Source organism: Ictidomys tridecemlineatus, chromosome 11 (assembly GCF_052094955.1).
Source record: "Ictidomys tridecemlineatus isolate mIctTri1 chromosome 11, mIctTri1.hap1, whole genome shotgun sequence".
Classification (NCBI taxonomy): Eukaryota; Metazoa; Chordata; class Mammalia; order Rodentia; family Sciuridae; genus Ictidomys; species Ictidomys tridecemlineatus.
The window spans coordinates 118471733-118488969 of record NC_135487.1 but is presented as its reverse complement, the minus strand read 5'-3'; the positions used below and the strand labels follow the sequence as shown (position 1 = coordinate 118488969).

The 17237-nt window shown below is 41.1% G+C and overlaps 3 pseudogenes; all 3 read left to right on the top strand.

The window, feature by feature from the left end:
* Positions 1-423: 423 nt before the first annotated feature.
* Positions 424-1651, top strand: LOC144368357 (myb/SANT-like DNA-binding domain-containing protein 3 pseudogene; annotated as a pseudogene).
* Positions 1652-1653: 2 nt separating this feature from the next.
* On the top strand, positions 1654-3470 carry LOC144368701 (autophagy-related protein 16-1 pseudogene; annotated as a pseudogene).
* On the top strand, positions 3297-3914 carry LOC144368358 (autophagy-related protein 16-1 pseudogene; annotated as a pseudogene).
* Positions 3915-17237: the final 13323 nt, after the last annotated feature.

Genomic DNA, 17237 nt, shown 5'->3' with positions numbered 1-17237 from the left:
ATGACTTCATTGGTGATTATGTCAAATATTTAAGAAAGAAATAAGACTAACCTTATCCAAAGTTTTCTGATAACATGCCCTGGATATATGATACAGCCAAACCCATAATATGAGGTCAGAAGGATCCTGGTCACAAAATGCCCAAACAACACTTAAATGTTTTATTAAAACTTATAACTAGTATCACTTTTTTCAGTGCTGGTGATCAAACCCAGGGCCTTGTGAACCCTAGTCAAGGATTCTACTGCTGAGCAAGCACCTCAGTCATCCCAAGGGCGCCTACCGACCGGCAGGCGGCGGTGGCCCGCGACAGGGCGGTGGATTCGGGCTTTGTGGCCGCGGCGCGCGCGGCGGGGCCTGGCCGGCAGGGGGCGCGCGGCGGGGCCTGGCCGGCAGGGGGCGCGCCGCCGGCGCCAGGCGCTCCGGAGCCCGCGGCCCTCCCGGCCGCTCAGCCCGCGAGAGGAGTCGAGGCCGCCGCGCTCGCGCCTCGCCGGCCCCTCCCCGGGTCTCCGCGGCCGCCGCGCCACCCCCTCAGGATAGCTAAATGCCCAGAGAAACAGAGTGGAAAATGCAAAACAATGAAATTATAAAACCTGCCAAATACTTCTCAGAGTGGGAAAAGAGCATCTTGCTTGCTTTGGTAGAAAAGCACAAATATGTGCTGGAGTGCAAGAAAAGCGATGCCTGAACTATCGCCCTCAAGCAGCGGACCTGGCAAGCGCTTGCCCACGAAGACAACTCTCAGCCCAGCGTGTCGCTGCGGGATTTCAAACAGCTCAAGAAGTGCTGGGAGAAGATCAAGGCTCGGACCAAAAAAATTATGGCCCACGAAAGGAGAAAGTGAAGCGAAGCGTCAGCCCACTGCTGAGCACCCACGTCCTGGGGAAGGAGAAGATGGCCAGCATGCTGCACGGGCAGCTGTACTTTCTGCAGAGCCCGCCCGAGGAGGAGCCCGAGTACCATCCTGATGCCGCAGCCCCAGAATCATTTGCTGTTTCAAATAGAGAACTGTGCGATGATGAGAAAGAGTTCACATTTTCCGGTATGTGAGGGGACCTCTCAACCTGAACCCTAGTGTTCAGCTGTCAGAATAACAGCAAATAAAAACTACAGGAGCAAAACCTCTCAGGAAGGTGCTTTAAGAAAGATGCATGAGGAAGAACACCATCAACAAATGTCCATCTTACAACTGCAGCTGATACAAATGAATGAGGTGCATGTGGCCAAAATCCAGCAGATAGAGCGAGAGTGTGAGATGGCAGAGGAGGAACACAGGATAAAAATGGAAGTTCTCAATAACAAGAAGATGTATTGGGAAAGAAAACTACAAACTTTTACCAAGGAATGGCCTGTTTCTTCATTTAACCGGCCCTTTCCCAATTCACCCTAAGACTTTGGGGTTGGCTCCCTTGTAATTAATCTGTGTTGGCAAAGGAAATCTGGAACATGAACTTGCGGTCAGTAACCTGTAACAGAGCTACAACTAGGAAAATTAGAGTGGTAGTAGTCACTTATTTAAGAATACATTCAGGTAAACAGCTGCACCCTATGTACCCCTTAAGTGGCAACGAAGCTGTTATAGTTTCTGAAAATTATCTCTGAGTGCTATAATTCTGAATGTATTGTCTCTTAATTAGAATTCATATGAGAACGATGTGTGAGTGTTGTATCTTTTTTTAATCAAATGCAAGTGTGACTATAAAGGAGTGTGGCTGATTTTTTTCTTTTTTTAAGCAGACAACAGAATTTTTCTATCAAATGAATGCTCTCCCCATTGAAAGTGGCTGTCCAGGCAGGGTGCCCATCCGTTTCTCCAGTGGCTGTGTTATTACTCAGAACTTGCTAGAGGTCTTTAAGGAATTTCTGCAAAAGCTGCAGCACCTCTTTCACTTTTTCCAGTGTCATCCTCTGACTGTGGATTTTCTGTTTCCAAAAAGCCCAGCATTTGAAAGGATAGTTTCTAATGTGGCTCATAAACTGCCATTTAAGGCTCTTCCAAATACTGTCTCCAATAGTAGAGAGTTTTGTTGGGAACTAAGGATGTAACAACTTTGAGGGAGAAATGTTTATTTAGGTTTCTACACTGTTATGTTTGTTTTATTTAAAAAAGACTTGGAATTAAAAAAAAAGAAAAAAGTAAATCTCAAAAAATTACAAAATGGACATGGCATTGGGAGCACCTGTGTCTGGAGTTGATCTCTGGGGCTGCTCTCCTTCCTGTCTCCTTTGGTCCCCTTATGCTGTGGTCGGAGGCCTCCACTAGGATAGGAGTCCCTTAGGTGCTGTGGCAACATGCCACTTCTTCAGGCTTCAGTGTTGCTGGCATTTCCAGCTGACATGCCACCTTGCAGAGGAGCTGAGGTGCTGTAACTGGATGCAGAGAGAGTCTTTGGGGAGATAATCCTGCAGTTCCTGGATACAGTGGCACATGGAATGTTGACATATCCAACCAGACCTTGAAGGACAAATATGATGCCATGAAGGTCATTTTACTGTCTTTGAGGAGAACCTGAGGACAACTACTGCAGAGAACCAGGAGCCAGTCACTAGGCAGATGGCCAACAAGGCCCAGGAAGCCAGCTGCCTCAATGCAGAGAAGGAAAGGGACTCCAGGAGACAGCAGGCCTGGCTGCAGAAAGAGCTTGCCGAAGCCACAAAGGAACCGCTGCCCATTGAACAGGATGATGACATTGAAGTCATTGTGGGTGGGATGAGCACACAGAGGAGATCTCCCCTGTGCAAGCTATCAGCAGAGCAGCTGCTAAGTGACCCTCACAGCCCGCTGGAGGTCTTCAGGATTCTCTGTCTCTCCGTTTCCACTCCCCCAAGACAATGTGAGCACTCATCCTGGCTCTGGTAAACATATGAGGGTACCATCTACTACTGCCTTATGTGTGCACATGATGGGGAAGTTAATCCTGTGCAGCTCAGGGCAGGTTCCCTATTACTGGCCACAGGTGAATGGAAATGTTAAGTTATGGGAAGCATTTGGAGACAAATATGAGTTCAAAGGCTCCCTATCTGGTAGTAATGCTGGAATTACAAGCATTGAATTTTTTTTTTTTTGAGAGAGAGATTTTAAATATTTTTTAGGTTTTGGTGGACACAACATCTTTATTTTATTTTTATGTGGTGCTGAGGATCGAACCCAGTGCCCCATGCATGCCAGGCAAGCATGTTACCACTTGAGCCACATCCCCAGCCCCAAGCATTGAATTTTCTTTTTTTTCTTTTTCTATTTTTTATTGGTTCTTGTTGGTTATATATAACATTAGGATTCATTTGATAGTACTAGGGCTTACAACTTCAAATAATTTTGAAGCTGGACTGTGGATGATTATTGATTATAGCACATGCTCACAGGACATAGTGGGAAAGTGTTCCCTGCTGATTTCCTGCTGGACAATGCATGGATGTCTCAGGAAGTCATGACCTGACTCTTGAACTCTGGGATCTATGCAAGAAAGCATAAGGAGAGCATTTGCAGGATTCAGTTACAATGATGTTGTTTGCACAGAGCAATGTGTGATGAGTGGACTTTTTGACAAGAAAAGTCATTTCAGGGACATCTGGTCAGAGTGTGGTGTGAGAAATGGAGCTGTTGGGGAAGATTTTTGCTTTGGATCTAAACCCAGAAAGGACTGAACTTCTGAGCTCTTCCCATGATGACTTGCTGAAAATCATTGGTTTTCAGACAAATGCTCTCAAGCAGAGGTTCAGTGCACCTGGATTCAAGTGCAGCTCTGTACCAGAGTCTTCAGGCCTGATTGCAGTTATGTGGCAGCAGTCTTGGCCAAGGGCTCTCTCTGTTCTCTCTCTATGTCTGGATAGTGCTCACAGGGAAAGAGGAGAAGGTTCTTTCAAAACAGCACAGCTGCTCCCTTAGGCTGGATTCAGTGAGGCCCGACTGCTAAGTGAGCCAGACTTACAGTGCATGGGGAATTTCTCTAGAATTCTTTTGCTGTCAACGAGTCTCTGCCTGGGCAGGTACAGCTGGATTTGGAATGCACTGGGTATGGTTTACAGTCTTGACTCCAGTGCTCTTCTGGTCTCTCCCAGAAGCTCTTCTGTCAACACTGTGGTGTGGTGTCTCTCCAGTGTGCATGTTGTCAGTGTGAACAAAAGCAGCAAATCTATGCTAAGGGCACAGAATTGATGACCTTCAGGAGAGTAGCAGGGATGCACACAGTCCTGTCCTGTGGGCACAGGTCCTTCCAGAGAAGAGCCCATGTCATGCAACATGGTGGCCTTCCTTTGTACAGGATTTCTGAGAATTTTGACTAAGCTCTCTAATGGCTCGGAGGAAAAAATACTGAAACAGCCTGACCCTGCAAGTCACCTGGCCAAGGATCAGGCTCTTGTCTCAGTTGGTGTGGGAAACACTAGTAATTCTGATCTTCCATACCTCATTGGGGAGCCACAGGGTCCCCTCTAGCTCTTCTCACTGGATGACAGTGCCAGTGACACCCACATGTCCAATTTTGTCCGCAGCTGTGCTGCTCCCATCCAGTTCTACCAGATGCACAGCTATGGGAGGCCATCCTTGCATGTGATTTGAGTTACCTCCCTGGCTGGGTGAGAGACGCTTAGAAACAACTGTGTTAGAGCCTTCCCCACCCTTTTCCAGGTCTGAGGGCTTGTCCTTGCAGAGGCATGTCTGGCCACTGCCCTGAAGACCCAAGCATCACCCCTGACCTTGGGATGCTGCCCCCCTTCATCTTCATTGGATGATATTTTCCCTGGAAGTTTTTGTTCCCCAATAAAAGCCCACTCCCTGACATGTTCTCTCTCTCTCTCTCTCTCTCTCTCTCTCTCTCTCTCTCTCTCTCTCTCTCTCTCACCTCTTCTGTAAACCTCGCCACCACTTTAGGTGGCTGGAGGCAGGAGCTAGGAGAAGCCATCTCAGAGCTGGTATTAAAGGTAATGAGAGTCTTGTCTCTTTAATTTTAAACTCCCTAGCAATTACTTATGAACCAAACCTTCTTTCAAGAATCAAGAAAGGCAGTCTTCAAATTACAGGGTGGGTCAAGCCCATAGAGACATTTTGATTTCTTTATTTTTATAATCTTTCTTACATCACTGCATAATGATAAACTTGCCAGAAGACAAACTTTGTCTTCACTGGTAAGTGAGCTATTCAGGACAAATAGTATAAACATGAAAAGTTTTCTGGATAGAAAAGGCACAGACAAGTAAAAGAATGTGTACAGGGCAATGACCCAGACAGAGCAATATGACAACTGTGGCAAGAAGAAGAATGAGAAGAAGCCACAGAAGATTCAATGAACAGGACTGAAGGTTTTGTTGTGCACAGAAAATTTTATAAATTCACATGACACACAGAGGACCAACAGTTACTTGCATTAATAATTTTCCTTCATTGTGTCCAAGTCCTTTAGTTTGTCCTGGTGACAATGACAGTACCTGAGCCAGGAGAAGAAAAAGAAGAGATGTCGAAGACCAGAGTTAGAGAACCCAGCCAACACCCCAAACTACAGAGAAAATAACTGAATCTAGGGAGTAAAAACAACCAGTGTGTAGGACACCACAAACAGCCTGCACCCCAAATCATACACAGTTTAGCCTTTACCACACAAGGTTCCAGGACTTCCCTCTCATTAGCATGCATATGCCACATAAAAAACCAAAAGTCGTCAGATATGTCTCTATTATTTAGAACAACAACAAAAAAATTTGATGGACAAGTATTCCAAATGAACTTAACTTCCAGTTTAAAACTTGTTAGGTATAAATTTATAAACCAATTGTGAGTATAATTTTTTATGTGCTGTCTAGTTCAATGCTTTGCAATGAAACTTAAATATGTACAGAATCACACATATATAATACACATATGAATATATGTGATATATGTATATGTTAAAATATTGATCAAAGGCTGGGGTGCTATTCAATGGCAGAATGCTTACTTAGCACACAGAAGGACTTGAGCTCAAATTTCCTGTATTATGAAAGTTGATCAAAATGTTATGTATCACAAAAAAAGTAGTGTGGTAAGAGGAGAGCGGGTCAGAGCCAGGCTCTAGTTCAGGAATCTGGGGTCTATGAACAAGAAGAGCTGGGATGAGCCATGGTGTTACACCTTAGCTGGTACATGGGAAAACAGTGATGGGGAAGACTGTGTTAGAAGGAAATGAAGATGTGGCTCAACACCACACCCACCATGGCAGCTCCAAAAGGGGAAGTCAACAACCTGATGTATGCTTAGCAGTTCCTGCCAGCTGGGTACTGTGCTTAGCACTTCACAGATGTTTCTTACTTAAAGGCCACAATTAAAAATCCATGAAATTGTCCATTTTTATTTGACAATTGAGGTCATCATCTGAGAAATAAGTATTCAGGGCAACCAGAGAAAATAAGGACTAACATGACCCAAGAATATCTGGCATGAGAATTTCAAGGTTCAGACTTAGAGAAACCTGAGCAGAAGTGATTGAGGATATGGCCATGCAGGTGATTGGAGACTGAGAATCAATTGGTGCTCCCAAAAGGCAAAACAGAAGACACAGAGTGGAATGATGTGTCAATAGTTTGAGGAGTGGGGCCTCTGTTAACACTCAAATTAACCTAGGAATATTGAAGAGAGCCAGAGAAATTTGGTGAACATACTTATCTGAAGAGGCAGGCAAGAGATTGGGGCAGGACTGAAAGTCAACCATGTGAAATAAATGTGCCTTCCACCCAGTGCTTTCTTCACAGTCCTCGTTTCCTTAGAATCAGGAACATTTTGCCACATACTGAGGTCCCCCTAGGTGAAGAAAAGGAAGCCACTCTAGAGAGTGTGGAAGGTCTATAATAATGAGACAGAGCCTAGTGAGGTGGAAGGAAGACCAACTAAAAACCTAAGCACTTTATTAGGTCTCTAAGCCGTGTAAACCCCAGCTTGTCTATTAAAGTCTCAGTGCCACACTTTGCCAGTTGGGTCGTGTAAACTATAAAAATGTAGTAAAACCTGTCCTACTATAAATGAAATTGGAAAAAACAGGCTCCAGGCGAATATATGTCTCCCACCTATAGCCAAACTTCCATAGAATTTTTTGTTTTTGCCTTTTTATATTTTACAATAATTACATTTTTTTAACTTTAGAAGTTTACAGTCATATGTAGCAGTGGATTCATACATCTATGCAATTTCAGTTCATGATTTGCCCCTCTCCCTCTCTCTTTTTCCTCCCATCCTCCTTCTCCCAAATATCCTTCATCTACTCTACTAGACTTCCTTTTCCTAATATAATAATTTATATTTGATTGGTTCTTTCTACCTATGTATAAAGGTGGAGTTCCCTGTGGTATATTTATATGTGCATATAACAACTTTTTCAGAATTCCTTTTGGGGCTGGGGTTGTGGCTCAGTGAAGAGCACTTGCCTCTCATGCCCAAGTCCCTGGGTATTATCCTCAGCACCCAGTAAAAATAAATATATTGTGTCCATCTACAACTAAAAAAAAATCATTCTTCACTGCCTCCCCTTACCCATCCCTGCACTCTGCCTCACAATCTTCTTCATTACTGTTCTTTCCTTTATGTGTAAAATATCCTTTTCTGCCCTCCCCATTTCCTTTGTTTTACTCTAGTTTCAGCATGAGAATAAACATCCAAGCTTCAAGTTTTTGTGTTTGCCTTAGTTCATGTAGCATGATATTCTCATTTCTATCCATTTATTCGCAAACACCATAATTTCATCCTCTTTTATGGTTTTGTAGAACTCCAGTGCATCTCTCCCCACCCCCCTCTCTCTGTCTCACACACACACATACACACAAACATTTTATATATATATATATATATATATATATATATATATATATATATATAATGTATATATATATATATATATGATCAGAATTTTAAAATTCATTTATCTATTGTGGGGAATATTGAGGTTGATTTCATAATTTAGCTATTGCAAAATGTGCTGCTGTAAATATTGAGGAAGCTGTCACTGTAGTATATTTATTTTAGAAGTTTTGGGAAAATACCTAGGAATGGGAAGATGCTCATAGGATGGTTACATCTCTAGTTTTTTGATGAATCTCAATTCTGCTTATGGAATGGTACTAGTCTGCAGTTACAATGTACAAGTGCACCTTTCCCCCACAACCTTGCCCACATTTTTTGTTTGTGTATCCTTGACAATTGCCATTTCCGGGTGAGGTGAAATTTCAGTTTTGTTTTCATTTTGTGTTTTTCTGATTGCTTGTGAGGTTGAACATTATCTCATATATTTGACTATTTGTATTTCTTTTGTTAAGTTTCCATTTAGTTATATTGCCCATTTATTGATTGGGTTATTTGGAATATTTTTGTGTGAAGTGTTTTGAGTTCTTTGTATATTCTGGATATTAATTCCTTATCAGATGAGTAGCTGGTCAAGATTTTTTCCCATTCTGTAGGCTCTCTGTTCACACACTTATTTCTTTCCTTTGCTGGAAAGAAGCTTTCTAGTTTGATGGCATCCCACTTATTTATTCTTAATTTCAATTCATGCACTTTTTTTCTTTTTTATTAGTTGTTCAAAACATTACAAAGCTCTTGACATATCATATTTCATACATTTGATTCAAGAGGGTTATGAACTCCCATTTTTACCCTATATACAGATTGCAGAATCTCATCGGTTACACATCCACGTTTTTACATACTGTCATACTAGTGTCTGTTGTATTCTGCTGCCTTTCCTATCCTCTACTATCCCCCCTCCCCTCCCCTCCCATCTTCTCTCTCTACCCCATCTACTGTAATTTATTTCTCTCTCTTGTTTTTTTCCCTTTCCCCTCACTTCCTCTTATGTGTAATTTTGTATAAAAATGAGGGTATTTCATGCACTTTTGAGTATCCTGTTAAGGAGGTTGGTGCCAGTAATTTTATGATGGAATGTTAGCCCTATATTCTCTTCTAGCAGTTGTAATGTTTCTGGTCTAATTCTTAAGTGTTTGATCCATTTTGATTTGAGTTTTGTGCAGGGTGCAAAATAGGGTTTTAGTGTTATTTTTCTACATATCACTATCCAGTTGTCTTAGCACCATTTATTTAAAATGTTTTTCCTCCAATGTATATTCTTTTGCACCTTTGTTAAGTATCAGATGGCTCTAAGTATGTGGATTTGTCTCTGTCTTTTACTCTGTCCTATTGGTCTTTGGGTCTATGTTGGTGCCAATATCATGCTGTTTTTGTTATTACAGCTCGGCGGCATTATTTATTGTCTGGAGCTACAACATAATATAGAGTTAAAAGGAGTCAAGTGCATTCCAGAGCCAACATACCTGAAGCTTGAAGGTCAGGGAATCTACATGCACATTCTCAACAGAATTTTTCTTCTGATTATCTTCTGTTTGCAGACACCTCTGGCAACATTAAGGACATGCTCTTGAAAACCACGTGTGTTGTCAGATGATCCTTTAAGAGCATCATCCTCTATCTTGGCATGATTTTTTATTGGAATGGAAGCATCTAAATTCAGCTCTGAAAATAAAACCAGAGACAACAGAATCCTTTATTATCTATGATCTCACTGTGACACACTCTTCCACTAAGAGGGTCGCCAAATGAAGAAAGCAGCTTTGGACAAGGAAGCCCATGAGTTGATATGCAGCTTATAATGACTCTGATATTTTATTTTTCCTTTCTTTTACTCTTATGCTTACTTTTATGTGTAGAGAACTACACAGACTCTGACTGATTCTACCCTTAAAAATGTCCACTGTACTGGGCACAGTGCTCAGGACTATAATCCCATTGGCTCAGGAGGCTAAGACAGGAGAATCATGAATTCAAATCGAGACTCAGCAACTATAAGATGCCCCTACCTCCTAAGTGCAAACAATATGCAAATATATGGCTGGCATAGCAAAGGCACAATGAAAGAAAACTGACCAGGATATAGGAAAATAGCAAAGCTTAAGATCCACCTGACCTCTGTACCTACTCTGAAACAAAATGGGTCTCCTGCCTTTGTATGCATATATCTTAGCCTACACAGTGGAGTTGAGGGCAGAGAATTTGTGCTTCACTAAGGAGACAAGTTGGACTCATCTGAATTATGATAGGAGTACTCACTGGCTTCATCCACAGCAGAGCTGACTTTAGGCTCATTGATGGGAAGACAGAGCTTCTGAGAAGTTCTTGTGAGTCAGGTGAATCAAGTTGACCAGAGGGTACAAAATACTTTTTGATCAGCAAGAGGTCATTTTCTTTCTCTTCCTGCAATTCACCATTGAGACTTTTGAGACAGTAAAGAATAACAGATGAAATCAAGGTTGTTTAGAAGCTAGAGCCTCCCAGCTGGTCCTGCTTCAAAGCTGAAGGTTGGAGTCCCCAGAAAGTCCCTCCCTTCAAATATGATCTAGGAAACCATTTTTTTTAAATTTTATGGACATAGTTATCACTCTATGAGAGTGGGAGAGCCACCAGTGCCCAGTGTACTAGCCAGAGAACAAGCTAATGAGGAAGAAGGCTCGACTCCATCTCTAAGGTATATGGCCTCAGAAGGAGCACACAATGAGAAACAAAGCTCTGGTTGAACCTCCTGCATGACTATATTGACACTTACATATAGATGGCCAGCAAATACAGCCTGGTATATAACAGAGTGCCAGAGAACTTGGGCCTTCTGTTAATTTATCTATCCATTTTTGACATAATACTTTTTGGGGGGGGCATAGGGGGTGTCTTTCTGCTTTTCTTGCCATTGCACACCTGTCCATACTCTCAGACCATTAGTATAGAAAGACAGTTATAAAATCCTGATTTTATAACTTAAAAGTTAATAAGTGATTTCTTTAAAAGCAAGAAATGTTCAAGACTGACTGCACAGTTCTTCTTAGCCAGGGTATAGGTGGTACATTTACATAAGAATTTTTTTTTCCAAATCTCAGAAACTCTGTTTGTGTTCTTCTAATTCATATTGTAATTCCCATATGATTTCTTTGATTCATTCCAGGCCCTCCTTCATGGTTCATTTCAGCCCCGAAAGATACTGCCATTATGGTGTTTGTAGCAGTACACAACATCTAGGGCCTGCAAAGAAGGAACCCAAACATGTTATGGGTTAAAAACAAGTGAACCTGAGAGCGGGCTTCAGTGGTGCACACCTGTAATGCCAGAGGCTCAGGAGACTGAGACAAGAGGATCTGGAGTTCAAAGTCAGCTTGAGCAACTGCAAGATGCTAAGCCACTCAGTGAAACCCTGTCTCTTAATAAAATACAAAAAAGGCTGGGAATGTGGCTCAGTGGTTGAGTGCCCCTGACCCCCCCCACACACACACACAAATTAACCCAAGTAGAATTCATCAGGACTAATGGATGACAACTGCTGTCATGATTAACTTACTGTTGAGAAATGAGTACTCAGCACTTCAAATTCCTTCACCTTCCAAACAAAGATTCAGATACGTGAATCTATAGCTCAGACACAAAACAGGAGTGAGGAGGTAGGGATGAGTGTGCTAGGTAACAGTCTAACAGAATTAGAAAGTAGGAGATGTCATGGAATGTGGAGAGCCCCTGCCATCCAATGGCCTCATGCTGCCTGATCCACTGTTTTTTTCAGAAGGTCACCACAGACGTAGACCACCACTCATTGGGCAGTGTCAGTAGTTGTATACCCTCATGCCAATATTACCAACTTCTCTTTGTTCCCTTCTCCAAATTTACCATATTTCACTTTTCTCCTATGGGTGGATGTTGAGAATCCTCAAAGTAAAAATGGTTTCCCACCAAGGTAAAATTATCTGCAGGAATTCCCAGTAATCACTTCATTATTTCCGTAATATTAAAGTGGTCATAAGACTTTTTCTTAAAATGCAAAACTGACAATCTAAAACAGTCATAATGTTCTTCTCTGACTATCCAGCCATTATTTCCAAATCCATTAAAAATCCTGAACAACTAGAATCCTATAACACTAAAAAGTAAACCATGTTTGAAATTGTTTTCTGCCCTTTCTCAATTTTTTTTTTTGTCATACTCCATTTTTATTGTGGCCTCTTTTCTCTCACTGGGACATCTGTTGGTGTATAGGACTCTGAAGGAATTCCTCACTTCCATTACAAAAGTTCCTATTGGCTCAGACAAATACATGATGAAATTGGTAGAGAGTGGCTGCAGATCATAGACTACATATTTAGCATCCACTGGGTCCAACGTTTTGCTGTACTTTTCTAAGAAATAGTGCTAATCTGAGCCAGCTAATGTGCTCTTTTCAAAGCCCTTGGGATGCCTTTCCTTTCTTGGCCCTAGAGTCACAATTATTTTTCCAGCTTGTTTAAGTGCAAGAGGGGCCTCAGGTTACTCAGGTCAAGGGAAGTCTTTGCCATTTGGCGTAGGGCCACCAATTATATTACATGGAAATGTATTTTCTCCTGAAGTCATTAAGAGTCCTAAGTGCAGTGAATATTCTCTCACAACAGGACAGTAACCCCCCTAATGCATTGAATTCCTCTGGCTTCACTTTCTGGGCACAATCTTGACCTTGTTGGAGAATCACAAAGTCATATATATCAGGCTTATCCACTTCCTCTCTGTGAGGATTCTCTTGATTTTGCTACTATCTAAATATGATCAGTTAATAGAAACATGGAGGGAAACCATGCTAAGTATTTGTGAACCTTCAACTGTGGGACACTCACTGGAGGAGGTTTCCAGATCCCTCTTACTATGTCCCCAGCAGATAAAGTCCAGTGCTGACTCTGCTCTTCATGGCAATCCTTCCTTCAGCAGGTCGGTCTACTGGTGTCTGCTATGGATGTTCTCACCTACTGGGAACCATGGCTGCATTTGGAGCAGATATTTTAAGCTCCTTTCAGTAAGGTTTGGATACCCTTCCTAGCATGCCCCCAGTGAAACAAGCACAATGTAGGAACAAGCACCTGTAGGAACTCAGCAAATGCATTCATTGAGCTTAACTCATTTATAATGCAAGTTCTCTAGATACAGGTTGATTTTAGATTTTATAAATATAATAGGGTAAATTGAGTAACAAAACTGAAAATTTTATTTTATTCTGCTTCTTTGGACACGAGTCGTTGACTCTCATCCACTTGAACTTCAGAAAGCCAGGCTTTTGTTTCCACCTTCCTCCCTTTGGACTGCAAACCTGAAAATTACTTCAATTCTTTCTCTGCATTTGAAAAGAAGTTTGAGTAAAAACAAGAGTTACACTTTGAGGAGTGACCAATATTAGTTTGTTTTTAAGTGGATAGAGAATGCTGACATCTAGAGAAAACATCTCAATAATTTTTGCAAGGATGAACTTATGTGTGTTACTTAATTTTCCTCTTTCTCCAGTTGGCCAGAAAATACTTAGTAGCTACTGCTGTCATCAGAATCCCCTTTAGACCTTGAGAGTATGAATTTCTATGAGTCAACCTGGAGAGCATGTGTTGACAGTAATCTGAGAATTCATTCATCATGATTCTGGGATCTGTTGGAAACAACCAGTAGGGGGATCAACCTGACTACCAACATTAGTTGATAGAGCACTAGCTACTCCCATCAATTATCCCACTACCAATTCTTTGGCTTGCTGTTCACCAGATTGACAGTCCTGTGAAATCTAAAATAATGTTCTACCCATCTCTGTCTTCATAGTTTCCAGTGAGGTCCAAGAACTTAGGCACCCGGCAAGGTAGACTCAATGGATGCATAAAAGTTGTTTCATACCACTGTTATAAGAATGAAGAATGTTGGGCTGGAGATGTGGCTCAAGCAGTAGTGCACTCGTCTGGCATGCGTGCGACCCGGGTTCGATCCTCAGCACCACATACCAACAAAGATGTTGTGACCGCCGAGAAATGAAAAATAAATATTAAAAAAAAAGAATGAAGAATGAAGTCCCTTTACCGAATTATCTAATGTCTTTTAGTTAGTGTCCCCTTCAATGAGTCCATGAGTACCACATACAGAGTCCTGCACATAACTCTGCAGATGTGATAAAGAGACAACTGTCTTAAGAACAATTTGTTTTCTACCTATAATCCACCTTGCACTTTAGGGTTTGTAATTGGGGCTCTGGTCAATTTAAACTTTTTAATTTGTATAAAAGTTAAATATTGACTGAAAAAAAAGGCCTTCATGTTTACTTACTATTGTTTTAAAAGCTAGGTATTTGAAAAGCATCCATTTGCCAATGATTTATAAACATCATGCCTCCTAGTAAAAACAGGCAGTGGAGCTGAGGATGCTGGGGAGAAAAGGCAAAACAGCCTACAAAGTGTGGGATTTCAGGGACAGTATCTTGTGTTTAAAAGACAATTTTCATAATATTTGGACACTGAGTTGGCTCTGCTTCAATGTGGCAGTTACATAGAAGAGCAGGACAGCAGCTTTGGGAAAAGAAAATTTCAGAGTGAAAAACATAAGAGAGGGTCAACCTTATGCATAACCAAAGTTGAGTTTTATACTCTTCTATCCAGTGAATATAGCTTCCTGCATGTGGAAAGTTCTAGAGAGCTTGTGCCTTCTATGCCTCTTTCTCTACAACATTTTGACATGTTGTTGTTTGTGTAGCTGCTGTTTTTTTCTATGGCAGAACTATCCATGATATTGGGATAACACTGAAGAAAAGAGCTATTCATGTCATTCTCATTTTAGTTCCTTCAAGGGAACAAGTGACTTATTTAAGGGAAAAAGTCTCCCAGACTCCTTGGATGAAAAAAAAATACCCAACAGAAAATAGGCAATACAGACTGGTTAAACAAAGTAAACCAGAGACACCAGCAGATGGTTTTTACCCTTGCAGCTATCTTGGCCTGTTTGTGTGCTTCTTTTTGTCTGATAATTACCCTCCTGTAAAGTTTCCCTGGGGACAAGTGATCTGACTTATGCTTTTTCTTCATCATCATGCTCTTTACTATTTCCTACAACCAAATTTATATAAGTTCCTTTAGATTTTAGGCAGTTTTACCTCCTCCATTAAAAACACAGTGACCTATCATGGCACAGAGAGATTATTAATATGAACTTAGAAAGGTCTCATGCATTTCTTTAAACAAATACCCTACCTAGGTATTCTTATCCATGAAACCAAGTGTCCCCTGCCCAAAGCATATCCTTAGCAGCATGCTAGTTGCTTAACTGGGTAGAGGGATAAATGTCGTTTTATTCCCACATGAACAGAGACTGGAGATAACAGTGAACATTGGAAAGCTCCAGTTGTACCTACCTCCTGTCACATGGCTGCTTCCTAGGCTCCCAATATGACTTTCATAGAAAATGTACTCATTCCTTTTCAGGGAAGAAAGACAACCCTGTCCCATGACACTCCATACATCTAGGAACTACACAGAACCCTACAGGCCTACTTCTATCACTTAATAAGGGAAAATTCTCTCCATGCCACTTTTTAAGTATTCCAGTGTACCCTATATCCCACCCTCAGATTTTACTACTTCAACTCCCTAAAACAAACCTTAGGAGTGACTTTAGAAAGTACACTCATAAACAATCCCTGTTTGAATGCTACAGCTATCATGCAATGTGCATTTTAAGCAATATTTTTGAAAATATTTGAAAACATAAACTAGAAAGGATAAATCTCCCTTGTCCCACAATTAAATCAGCCTGCAAATTTCATAAAGTTTTCTTTCTTAGGCCACGTTCTTTTCAATCTCACACACTTGCACCAGTAACTCTCTCCTTCCTGAAAGTTAGTTAGGTAGTTGCTGCCTGCCATCTAAAGGACACATGCCTGGTTCAGGTAGGAACACGTTGGGATAGTATGACCTCTACCTAGTGGATGAATCTACTATCCTCCCACTGAGACAGTCTCCATCATTCAAGACTACAAACAAAATGCAGATACAAATATCACTTGCCTAATGGAATCTCTCATGAGCTGCGCACCTTGGAGCAGCTTCCTGTGAGCAGGGCCTCTGAGCAACTTACAAAGTGCTCTGCCAGCTTGTGCTCCTCAGCCAGTTATTCTCAATGGCCCTCAGGGTCATGCTGGATGAGGAGTTTTTGATATGCCTATTGAGAAGAAAGAAGCATCTTCCCCTTCCTGAAGCTTCTGCCTTCAGTGAGCCAATTCTGGTGCCTGAACCTCAGTCAGAAAATTAAAAAAACCTAAGGTAAGATACAAGGGGAAATTTATAACAAGAACTCAATGAATGATGAGATAGTAGGATTTGGACAGGGATTTCTGTGACAATATCCCTTTGAAGCTTTCAAACCAATATCCTGGTACTCTTTGATCAATTGTTCAACATTTTTGCACTTGCCAGTTTACCTTCTGTCGACTAATAAACACCCAATGTTGGTAATTTGTATACTTTCTTGGTCCTATTCTTTGGATACTATGAAAAAATACATTTATGCATTTAATCATATGTAAGTATGTGTATACATATGTATAGGTAAAAACATATGTAAGTACAGACATATATCTAACTGTATTCTTTACTGTGAGATCCTTACTACAAAAGATGAAATATGTGGAAGAAGGTCTGAATTTAACTCTTCCTTTAGACCATATATGAGAAGGTGGATGGGACCTGGATGTATAGGAAATCCTGAGAGTGGTTCATTCAGAGTAACTCTACAAGTACCAAAAAACAAACAAACAAACAAACAAATAAAAACAAGAAAACAAAACAAAACAAAAACAACAAAAGACATACAAACTTATGTGGGCAATGGCATTGTTGTTAGAGTGAATCGAATTGGTAAAAATCAGCAGCTTGTGTGTGTGTGGTCATGTTTCTCTCTGTTCTTCCACCTGGGTTAAGCTTGTAGAAAAAAAAAGTGTTGTGCCAGCCTGCTTTCATCAGCAATTTGCTCTCTGAGGACCTGTGCCAGGGGACTGTCAGTGTCTTTCTTGGTAAGGAAGTCCTTGAGATGCTGACTGAGAGAAAATTAGGCATCTTTCTCTTCTTGTGACTGCTGAAGTAATTAGGTGACAGCTCTCAAGCTCAAGCATGACTTAGAACAAAGAATTTCCTGATGCAGGCAGAAGGGAATGCATCAGAATGCATGCAGTATTGAGAAGAGATAAGAATTTAAGAGAGGTGTTTCTGAAGGTATCATGGGGAGTCCTTCAGTGCAATTCAGACTCATTTAATGCCAGACGTCAATGAGCATTTATAGTTTACTTGAACTCTATTTCAATAAGTTCATAAACTAATAAGTTTGGGCATTTAATACAGGAATATTGAAGAAATCAAGTGACATCCTTTCAAAACACACTTTAAAACTGTGGACAATAGGTACATAAATACAG